Raw genomic sequence first — 12,107 nt, 5'->3', positions numbered from 1 at the left:
TTAATAATGATTATGTCACCTCTGAATATGTGAATTTTTGATTATGCACTAACCCTCTAATGAGTTTGTTTTGAGTTTGGTGTGGAGGAAGTTTTCAAGGATCAAGAGAGGAGGATGATACAATATGATCAAGAAGAGTGAAAAGTCTAAGCTTGGGGATGCCCCGTGGTTCATCCCTGCATATTTCAAGAAGACTCAAGAATCTAAGCTTGGGGATGCCCAAGGCATCTCCTTCTTCATCGACAACTTATCAGGTCACCTCTAGTGAAACTATATTTTTATTCCGTCACATCTTATGTGCTTTACTTGGAGCGTATGTATGTTTTTATTTTTGTTCGTGTTTGAATAAAATCAGATCCTAGCATTCCTTGTGTGGGAGAGAGACACGCTCCGCTCGTTCATATGAACACTGGTGTTCTTAGCTTTACTTTTAATGTTCATGGCGAAGGTTGAAACTGCTTCGTTCATTGTTATTTGGTTGGAAACGGAAAATGCTTCATGTGGTAATTGGTATATTGTCTTGAATAATTTGATACTTGGCAATTTTTGTGCTCAAATAGATCATGTTTAAGCTCTTGCATCATGTACTTTGCACCTATTAATGAAGAACTACCATAGAGCTTGTTGAAATTTGGTTTGCATGATTGGTCTCTCTAAAGTCTAGATATTTTCTGGTGAAGTGTTTGAACAACAAGGAGACAGTGTAGAGACTTATAATGCTTGTAATATGTTCTTATGTAAGTTTTGCTGTACCGGTTCATACTTATGTTTGCTTCAAACAACCTTGCTAGCCAAAGCCTTGTACTGAGAGGGAATACTTCTCGTGCATCCAAATCCTTGAGCCAAAACCTATGCCATTTGTGTCCACCATACCTACCTACTATGTGGTATTTCTATGCCATTCCAAAGTAAATTACTTGAGTGCTACCTTTAAAATTTCATTCTTTGTCTTTGCAATATATAGCTCATGGGAAAATAGCCTTAAAAACTATTGTGGTAAAGAATATGTAGCTTATGTATCTTATTTTTTATAAGTTGCTTGTTGAGCGGTAACCATGTTTCTGGGGACGCCATCAACTATTACACCTTTGTTGAATATCATGTGAGTTGCTATGCATGTTCGTCTTGTCTGAAGTAAGGGTGATTTATCATGATCAAATGGTTTGAGTATGCATATTGTTAGAGAAGAACATTGGGCCGCTAACCAAAGCCATGAATCATGGTGGAAGTTTCAGTTTGGACATTAATCCTCAATCTCTTATGAGAATATTATCTGTTGTTGAATGCTTATGCATTAAAGAGGAGTCAATTATCTGTTTTCTATGTTGTCCCGGTATGGATGTCCTTAGTTGAGATCTATCAAAAACGAGAAATCAAATGCGATCTATCTCCTTGGACCTTTGTACGAGCGGCATAGAGGTACCCCTTTGTGACACTTGGTTGAAACATATGTTATGCAATGTAATCCATGTAAATCCAAGCTAATTAGGACAAGGTGCGAGCACTATTGGTATTCTATGCATGAGGCTTGCAACTTATAGGATGTCTTATGCATAACACATATGAATTATTACTATCGTTGACAAAATTGTTTCTATGTTTTCAAAATAAAAGCTCTAGCACAAAAATAGTAATTCATGCTTCCCTCCGCGAAGGGCCATTCTTTTACTTTATGTTGAGTCAGTTTACCTACTTCTTTCTATCTTAGAAGCAAACACTTGTGTCAACTGTGTGCATTGATTCCTACATATTTGCTTATTTTCATTCATCATATTACTTTGTGTTGACAATTATCCGTGAGATATACATGTTGAAGTTGAAAGCAACCGCTGAAACTTATATCTTTCTTTGTGTTGTTTCAAAACTTTCTACTAAGAATTTATTGCTTTATGAGTTAACTCCGATGCAAGTCGTATTGATGCTTGTCTTGAAAGTACTATTCATGAAAAGTCTTTGCTATATGATTCAGTTGTTTAATCATTGTCTTTACCATTGCTTCGAATCACTTCATTCATCTCAGATGCTTTACAATAGTATTGATCAAGATTATGATAGCATGTCACTTCAGAAATTATCCTTGTTATCGTTTACCTACTCGAGGGTGAGTAGGAACTAAGCTTGGGGATGCTTGATACGTCTCAAAAGTATCTATAATTTCTTATGTTCCATGCTAGTTTTATGACAACTAGATGACCCGGTGCGCCCCGGCGCACAGGCTAATGCAAGATAGTACTATAACCATAAGTTTTATGCGACTAATATCTATTTTGTTATCCAAAAATTCATTTGGGATGCTTTTTTTATAGAAAATAAAAACTTTCAAGCAACTATCTATACCACATGTACAACACACGAGCAACATGTTTTTGCATCCAACCATTTGTTCATAGCAAAGAGAAATGAATGTGTATAAATATTATGTTTTAGGTGTCATCAACACATTCAATAACTCAATAAGTACACATGAAGTAGTGTCGTTTCCTTCAATAAGAATACACCAGGAGCATCACTAAGAAGCAAAGAACAAATGCGCGCAGACCATGCCAAATGGTCCTGATCATACTTGCATACCAAGATCACTATACATCATTAATTACTGGAGGTTCCTCTGATATTAAGCCTATCAAACAAATACAAAAGAACTGTAATCAAATATACAGCTGACAAAATAGAACATACAACTGACTAAAAAAAGTAAGGACTATTAACCTTGCTATGAGGGTATGCGTGTGACTTAACAAGATTTCAAGTATCCTCTACTTTGGACTTCGAAACTAAAAAATAATGAATTTGGTAAGCACATAATAAAATAGAAATAGAAGTGTTCAACCAACACAGTGTAGCTATATGCATAATATACTACTACTTTACAAACACATTACCTGGGATAGTTTTCAAATCTGTTACTCCCTCCGTCCATAAAAGGATGCCAGGAGGTTCGTCTAAATTTGGATGTATATTTACGTACTAAAGAGTGTGAAGATACATTCAAATTTGGAGAAACTTTCAACATCATTATATGGACAGAGAAGTATGTTGTATCTTCTGTAACAACAATACAAACATTGAGGTTGTGGTTCCCAGCCAACAAATTGCAGCAATGTGCATAAGCTTCTACCACTTTACAAATCTACAGCTGGGGTGATTTACGAAGGAGTTATACGTTACACAAGTTTAATCCACTTTTTTGTTTCGGTTAGATTGCTTTGTGCATATTTTAATTCTGCCCTCCGGACCCCCACTAAGCAGCGGCAAAGTTACACAAGAAAGTTTGGGTGGGCTCGAACAATGCGATTTAGAATGCAGGCCAGGGAGCGCGAGGGCAGGAGAAAGCCCTCGTTTGGTAATGCTCTGCATTTGTTTCAATGCGGAAATCTAAACCATCTACAAAGCCTCACATCACCTGTCGGTCTGGTACTGTCAGCTAACTAAAGGCACTATCTAGTTTTAGAAGGAAAAAACACAACCATCTAACATATGGAGAAACATCAATCAGCACCTAAAGAAGTAGATAGTGTATGCTCACCAGATATAGCACCTTATGTAAAGGGAAGGCATCAGAAGCCCAAGTATTTCAATTGTAGCAACCAGTCCAAAAGTGGAGTCATATGCCTGTGTTCAAGCTGTGTTTACCAACAGAACAAAGAAAAATTAAATGGCATGTATTATTATTTTGGAAAACATGCCTGAAACACATCAAATGACGGTTGCCCAATATAAAGTACCATTCAATAATCATAGAAAAAAGTTGTAAGAAATACAATAAAAATCTCTTATCAAATTACTCCAGTTTCCTTGATATGTCCAGTTGAAAGGTTCCAAAATAAAAGAGTTTGTATTTGTTGACGTCAGAAACCCACTGGCGGGCAGAGACGGGCAACACCGTAGAGCCGGGAACAACTAGGGCTGCGGCTGGCCCTAGTCCCTCTGAGCGACGGCCCGCAAAGCCTCCTGGTCGCACGCACCGATGTTTATCACAAGGGCGTGCCACCTGACCTATACCTGGTCGGGAAGGTGTGGATGATGCCTCGCTTAGTTTCCTGCAGGGCACACACGTAAACGTTAAATACGAGCCTCGATCGGCTCTCGGGTTATCCCGTGAATCAGCTCAAAGAGCCGATCCACCCATGATTCGGACGAGGTGTCCGAATATATGGTGGTCCCGCTTGATCAAGGTAAAGCTAATGAGATCTACGACGATTTAGGGTTTTCACCGCATAATCGGATCATCCTACTCACGATTGGGCCTCGCGCTCGCGCACGGTGACCGTAAGCCGATCCTAGATAGGGCCTAAAAACCAACACGAGGTTGATCCCCGGAACATCCGTTCTAGGACTAGCAAACGCCACCCTACACGCCGCCTGGATCCTCCAACCCTTTGTAAGGCCTAACTATTGCAGATATTAAACTAATCCTTGTAGAACAAGGAGCAATCGTAACGGATCAGATCTACTAAACTATGATCAAGCGGGGTGCCGCCCCTACGCCTAAGATAGGCGTAAGGGCGGCTAGACATGCAAGGGTTGCACTACGAAAGCATGTAACATGAAGAACAATGCTAACCCTAACATGTCTAAGATAACTACGTTGCTCGCCATCAAAAAGGCTTCGAGCACGAGCAACGCATGAACAACGTAGAGCAGGCTTGTGCTGCCTAGATCGCAAGATGCGATCTAGGCAGCATGATGCTTACCGGTAGAAACCCTCGAGACGAAGGAGTTGGCGATGCGCCGAGATTTGTTTGTGGTTGAACGTTGGTTGTTGTTTATTCCATAAACCCTAGGTACATATTTATAGTCCAGCGGACTTTCTAATGTGGGCGTGCACTAAACCGTGCACGAGTAAGATTCTAACTTCTAAACTAAGATGCGATCTAATATGTTACAGATACATGGGCAATTAAGCCCAATTTGGTATAAAAGGCCGATTCACGTATTCCTTCTATATATATATTCTTCACGTCCATCTTGATCGCGGCCCACCTCTGACTTGGTCAAATTCTGGTGATAACACATGCCCCCCTGGTTTTGGAAATGACATTTCCAAAATCATTACGCTCTCTTTCGTCGGGTCATGTCGTGGCAGAACCGTCGCAATATCCGTCACCATGATGACTTGCCTTCTCAACTTCTCCGCGTGACTTGGCAGTCTTTTCTCTTTCTTTCAAGCACCACTTCCTCGGAAACTGCTGTGCCATTGAATTTCCACTATATCCCCTTTTATTTAACCGCTATGAACAGTTCTGCTCTGCATCTCCCTCGCATTAGCAGTCCAAAAGCCCTCCTGCGCCATCATGTCTTCTTCCTCCTCTGCTCCATCGGATCCTTCCAGCCAGTCCTCCATGTCCCGTGAGCCGACGCCGGAGTACAACCCGGCGGAGGTCCATGCGGCCAACACCCGTCGCGCCATTGCGGCCGGGGAGGAGTCAGACCATGACTTCTCCATCTGGTCCGAGGACGACCAGTCCTCGACGGACGGGGAGAGCGACCTCCGTTTCCTCGCCGACGGGGAATCGGAGGAGGAGAGCGATGACGATCGCTTCTCCTGGGATGACTTCACCTCCCCCGAGGGGGTGGAGGAGGAGGAAGAGGAGGAGGAGGACGACGACGACGACTCCCTCGAGGGCTACCCGCCAGCGAAGCGCCTCCGCATGTGGTGGGACGACGACAGCAGCGACGACGAAGACGGGGATGAAGCCCCGTGGAGGGCTACGGGAGTAGCGACGAGGAGCCCATCGGCAGCAGTGCCGATGAGAGTTCTGAGGATGACGATGAGGGCAGTGATGGCACGTAGATTAGGATCTAATAGTATAGGCCTAGCAGTAGCGGATTGGTCAATAGACCCTTCTTTTGTTCTTCCCTCCTTGAGCAATCGGCTCCTCATTGTAAGAAATCCCCATATTAATGAAGAATTCCCTTAGCTTGATTTCGCCGATTTCTTTCATGCTGAGTTTGTCGACTGTTGGCCTAATCCATGCTTAGTGACTGATGGTAATGCATCAGTTCCATGATAATCTGCGAGACGGGCCAATTTAGCCATCCCTCCAAGCTAGCTGGCTTCTGCCGATGACGATGACACAACCGATCTTGGCAAGCTGGCGACTTGATCTTTGAGCCAGCGACTTTAAAAGAGCCCTGGAACCGTCTTGGATGCTCAAACCGATGACTCCGTAACAGAACACCGCTCTCCAAACCAGTTGTGTCGCAGGGCTAGCCGATTCCAACCAAATCGGCTCCTTAGAGCAATGACCTTTAGGGCGAGCTGCCCCCCGAGCCTTAGCGAAGGAGAACCAGACACATGTGCCGACATGAGCCTTAACTCATGACGTAGCCCCAAGCAGAGAACCTTCAAGGTGAGCTGCCCCCCGAGTTTCTTCAGTTCTTCCTCGCGCCTTGCCGGCTAGATCGGCTCCTTTCCTTTGGTGGACCCGATATGCTCCATCCTTGACCCGATCCGCACGTCCAGGCTGCTCTTGGCCTTGTCCTTGAAGAGAAGATCCGAGCTCTTATTTCTCTTGAGTCGATGGCCACGCACCGGCTTTTATATCCTTAAGTCGATGTCTGCTGCATCGGCTGTGCTCGAAAAATTTCGAATTTTCAGATTTTTATTTTTTACGGCCGACTAGTGCATCGGCCCCCATACTCCAATACTCATCACCAAAAGATGAGACGCCTCCATTGCATATCCTCGTGTTCTATCCACCTGGGTGCCCCCCCGAGCCGATTCTGTCAAGAGAATTGATGATATCGGCTCTGTAGGATAACATGTCGAACCCAGGCAGAATGGATGGTGAGGATAATTTTGGCCGATTGCTGGAATCGGCCTCCACGTTGCTTGCTCGGCGAAGGTTTTGTAAGTTCCCTTCATAAATTTTTGGGGCCGATCACAAGGATCAGCCTCGCCACGTTTGCTCATTGACGTGCTCTTGCTACTCGCTCGGGCCGGTAGACCGAACCAGCCCAATCTCTGATTTTATCATGTTGGTGCGCTTGTCGTCGTCCACCTTGGATGTTTCGTGTAACCGTGGAGCACCGAGCTTCGTCGGAAGAACGAGCACCATGTTTGTGCCAGCCCGATGTTTCATCATCGGCTTTCCTTTGCTTGGGGCGCCACTCCATTTTCCGTGGACGACCCTCTTCATCCAGGGTTCGCTGAACCTTTGCAGCCGATCAGGCCTTGCCTTCCTCAATGTATGCAAGTATAACCTCTCGGCTTCTTCCGAGGCCGCGCAATCGTTGAACCCCGCGTTTCAGGAACGGCTGAGTCCGTCAGGGCACCACCTTGGCCTGTGGTACCTGTCTTCTTCTTCCCCCTCGTCTTCTGAATCTTCGAGATCTTCCAAACGAGGGGACTCAGCTCGTTTGCTCTGTGGCGGGAGAGGTCCTAAGCGCTCGAACACGGACACGTTGGCTGCCTCCTTCTTCTTCCGGTTGCATTCTGGGCAATTGCCAATTGTTGGCAATCGGCTCATTCCCGAATCCCAGCGAGTGCTCGAAGAAAGGACAATCCCGAGTGCCTGTCCTCGTCGTCTTGCTCCCTTGCCTTTCCCTTGGCACAACGCTCGTGCTCCTCCTCATCGCGATTCTGCCGACGATGTCTTCCGGCTTCTCCGGCCGGACGAACTCTTTCATCATCGTCGCTGGACCGTTGGCGTTGGTCGTATCGACTCACATACTTGTTGAGGAGGTGATCGAGAGAGGTCGCCGATATCTTATGTTCTTCACTTCTCCCTCTCGTGACGTAGCGCTTGCCGTCTTGGCGGAGCCGATCGCGTGGAGCGGCTTCCTCCGTATCTTTGCTATGAGAGCAGCTGCCCTCATCTCCATCCTTGCCGGCGTGGTGTCCAAGATCTACCATGTTGATATTGCACAGAAACCCGGGCTGGCACCCTGCATGGCAAGCATACTCCACCATGTTCACGGCGGGGAAGGGCTGGGTATCGACCTTCATGGCGTACTGGTTGAAAATTAGACGCCCGTTCTCGATCGCCGCTTGGATGTGCTGCCGCCACACCCTGCAGTCGTTGGTGGTGTGGGAGAACGTGTTATGCCATTTGCAGTATGGCCTTCCGTTCAGCTCTTGCACCGTGGGGAACTTGTGGCCTTCGGGTACCTTTATATGCTTCTCCGTGAGTAAGAGATCAAAGATCCGCTCGGTTTTAGTCACGTCGAAGTCGAACCCTTTTGGAGGGCCTTGTGGCTTCACCCATTTGCAGGTCACGGGGCCCGTTGCTCGAGTCCATTCAGCCACTGCTACCTCCTGATCTCCCATGGCACCTTCATATTCGTTTGCCTCAACCATAGTCACCACCCGCTTGAATTTGTCCTGGTAAACATCTGGGTGGCGCTGTTCATATGCTTGTCGGCTTCGCACCATGTGTGCTAACGAAGGGTAGTCCGCTTGGGAGGCCACGTCCTTGATTGATGACGAGAGACCCACCACCGCCAACTCGACTCGCTTCTTTTTCGCTTATACGAGCCGAAAAGCATCGGTTCCTAATGGTCTCGAAGCGCTGGACGTATTCCGCCACTGTCTCCCCGCGCTTCTGTCGTACTTGCGCTAGATCGGCAAAACCAACATCGGAAGCCACTGAGTGATACTGCTCATGGAACTGTTCTTCCAACTGCTTCCAAGTTTGGATGGAGTTCGGTGGCAGCGACGTGTACCACCCGAAAGCCGATCCTGTGAGGGACTGTGAGAAGAACCTCACGCGCAACTCATCTGACGCTGAGATCGTGCCCAGCTGTTCCAAATATCGGCTCACATGCTCGATGGAGCTGGACCCATCTGATCCACTAAACTTTGTGAAGTCCGGGAGCCGATATTTGGGTGGCAGCGGGATCAGTTCGTAGCTGTTGGGGTACGGCTTGGTGTAGCCGAACGCCTTCCTTTTCGGCATCATACCGAACCGATCTTTCGAATTGTACAAATCTGATCCGCCGTGATGGCTGAAGGTGTCGAACCCCGAAGATTCGCCGGGGTGGCATACTTAACCAGCCATGCTTGCTTTTCCGGTTCTAAGCCAACCTGCAGGAGCTGGGCTCTGGAGGTTCGTCGGGGTGGCGTACTTAGCCGGCCACGATTGCTTCTCGGGATCGGCTCCTGACGTTCCTCCCGCCGTTCCGCAGGCCGCCGATATTGCAGCCTCGGTTCGAGAGTGCCCAGGCGTTGCAGTCTGGTACGTATGCGCACGTGTATCCGTGCGGGATCTCCTTAGGCGGCTCAGGTAGGAATTGGTAGTCACTAGGACCACCACCATCCTTGTAGACGACGTATGCCGATGGGCTCGGCAGTTCCGGTGCTGCCCATGCGAATGGCTGGGGCTGGAGCGGCATCTCTCCCTTGAAAGTCCCCAGAGCTGGTCCCGATGGAGAGTACCGGTGGCTCATGATTTCCGGACGACGCGCGAGCGACACGCTCCAAAGTGTTCACCGGGCTCTCGGAGTGGCGGTGCAGCGAATGAGCCACCATGTAGTTGATCTCCTCGCCGCAGCGACCTGGTGCGTTCTTCCGACGGGGCGGACAGGTCCACTCCATCGAGCGCGCCTTCGGTGTGAAACCCTTCCACCCGACGCCATGGGTGCGGGTTCGGTGGAAGGAGCCGATGAGTTCGGCTTCGAGGGTTGCCTTGATCTCGTCATGCTTCTTCTTGAGCTCATCAGGCGGATCCGCATACGTGACCGGAGTGTCTTCCGCCATCTCGGATGTAGATGGCGATGTCGTGGATGTCATCGACCGTCCCACCGGGCGTGCCAGAATGTGTTGACGTCAGAAACCCACTGGCGGGCAGAGACGGGCAACACCGTAGAGCCGGGAACAACTAGGGCTGCGGCTGGCCCTAGTCCCTCTGAGCGACGGCCCGCAAAGCCTCCCTGGTCGCACGCACCGATGTTTATCACAGGGCGTGCCACCCGACCTATACCGGTCGGGAAGGTGTGGATGATGCCTCGCTTAGTTTCCTGCAGGGCACACACGTAAACGTTAAATACGAGCCTCGATCGGCTCTCAGGTTATCCTGTGAATCGGCTCAAAGAGCCGATCCACCCATGATTCAGACGAGGTGTCCGAATATATGGTGGTCCTTCTTGATCAAGGTAAAGCTAATGAGATCTACGACGATTTAGGGTTTTCACCGCATAATCGGATCATCCTACTCACGATTGGGCCTCACGCTCGCGCACGGTGACCGTAAGCCGATCCTAGATAGGGCCTAAAAACCAACACGAGGTTGATCCCCGGAACATCCGTTCTAGGACTAGCAAACGCCACCCTACACGCCGCTGGATCCTCCAACCCTTTGTAAGGCCTAACTATTGCAGATATTAAACTAATCCTTGTAGAACAAGGAGCAATCGCAACGGATCAGATCTACTAAACTATGATCAAGCGGGGTGCCGCCCCTACGCCTAAGATAGGCGTAAGGGCGGCTAGACATGCAAGGGTTGCACTACGAAAGCATGTAACATGAAGAACAATGCTAACCCTAACATGTCTAAGATAACTACGTTGCTCGCCATCAAAAAGGCTTCGGCACGAGCAACGCATGAACAACGTAGGCAGGCTTGTGCTGCCTAGATCGCAAGATGCGATCTAGGCAGCATGATGCTTACCGGTAGAAACCCTCGAGACGAAGGAGTTGTCGATGCGCCGAGATTTGTTTGTGGTTGAACGTTGGTTGTTGTTTATTCCATAAACCCTAGGTACATATTTATAGTCCAGCGGACTTTCTAATGTGGGCGTGCACTAAACCGTGCACGAGTAAGATTCTAACTTCTAAACTAAGATGCGATCTAATATGTTACAGATACATGGGCAATTAAGCCCAATCTCTACTATTAAGAGCAAACTGGTGAATGCCTGGTGTCACATTTTCAGGATGGACAATAATACCCCTCACGCCCAAAAATTACAAACAACATGCCACCCCGCACTACCTCCAATCTTTATTAAGGTGAAAGCTGCAGATGCCTGGTGTCACATTTTTAACTATTTACGAAAATGCCACCGCAAACCCCACACGCGTGATTAGAGGTTTGTTACAGGGATTTAGTTCTACTCATCCGCATCCCGCGCGTCTATCCGGAAAAATATCGGGGAACAATCGAAGTCCCCACTCCCCTCGCCCGCCGCCGCAGCTGCTGCTCCCATGGCAGCAAGAGAACCCTTCCCATCTCCAGCGCCACAGTCCTATCCCCTTCCCCGTCACCTCTCTCTACCAACGAGCAACTCCATATCGAGCTCGAAGCCGCCGATAGTCCGTCTGCCGTCCTTGCCACCACCCACCCCCATCGACGACCAGCCGCTGCAAGCCTCAATGACCAGCAGTAGCACGCGGTCCTTCCGCGGGATGCAAGCGGAAGGCGCTGCCTGGCCCCGGCGACGATGACCCGTATCTCCATTGACCGGCAAAGTTACCCTGGTATGCCCGACCCTCCCCCTCCCTTGGTTCCGCGTGACAGACCTCGAGCACGGAGGCATGCTGACATGGGCATATCCTTCGGGTACCCATTATTAGTATACCTGGCTCGGCCCAATATGGAGAAGACCCAATATGGAGAAGGCCCAACAAGGCAACCCGAAGAAGTAGTCGACTAGGACTCTTGTAAAACCCTAGGCTGGTTGCATATATAAAGCTAGCCGGGGCACCCGAAATAGGGGAGGACGAGATAGGCCAACGGATAGACGGAAGATAGACAACGGACAGACGAGCATAGCTCCGCCTACGGCGGCACCATGTAAAGATACTTATGATCATATAGTAGATTGCTAGCAGCACGTAGGGATCCTCCACCGAGGGGACCCGAAGCTGGGTACGTCGTGTGCCTAATCTCGTCCCCGGAATCTCCATCGTCGCTCTCTCCCGAAACCCTAGTCTACAATACGTAGGCATTGCCGAGGTGATACCTCGTCAATTGGCGCCGTCTGTGGGAATCGCGACGCTGGATTTTGTTATCCGGGCGAGATCTCTCGACATCTTCATCGACAAGCACAACTTCATCATCGGGGGCCTGGAAGAAAAAGCCTACGCAAGTACGGGACGATCCGTCACGAACGCACCTGATTGCCGGTCGCCGCACTCGAAGATCGCTTGCAAGAGTTGTCCTGA

This window comes from Lolium rigidum, chromosome 7 (genome assembly GCF_022539505.1).
Source record: "Lolium rigidum isolate FL_2022 chromosome 7, APGP_CSIRO_Lrig_0.1, whole genome shotgun sequence".
Taxonomy (NCBI): domain Eukaryota; kingdom Viridiplantae; phylum Streptophyta; class Magnoliopsida; order Poales; family Poaceae; genus Lolium; species Lolium rigidum.
The sequence above is the reverse complement of the archived record's forward strand: the minus strand, read 5'-3'. Positions refer to the sequence as shown.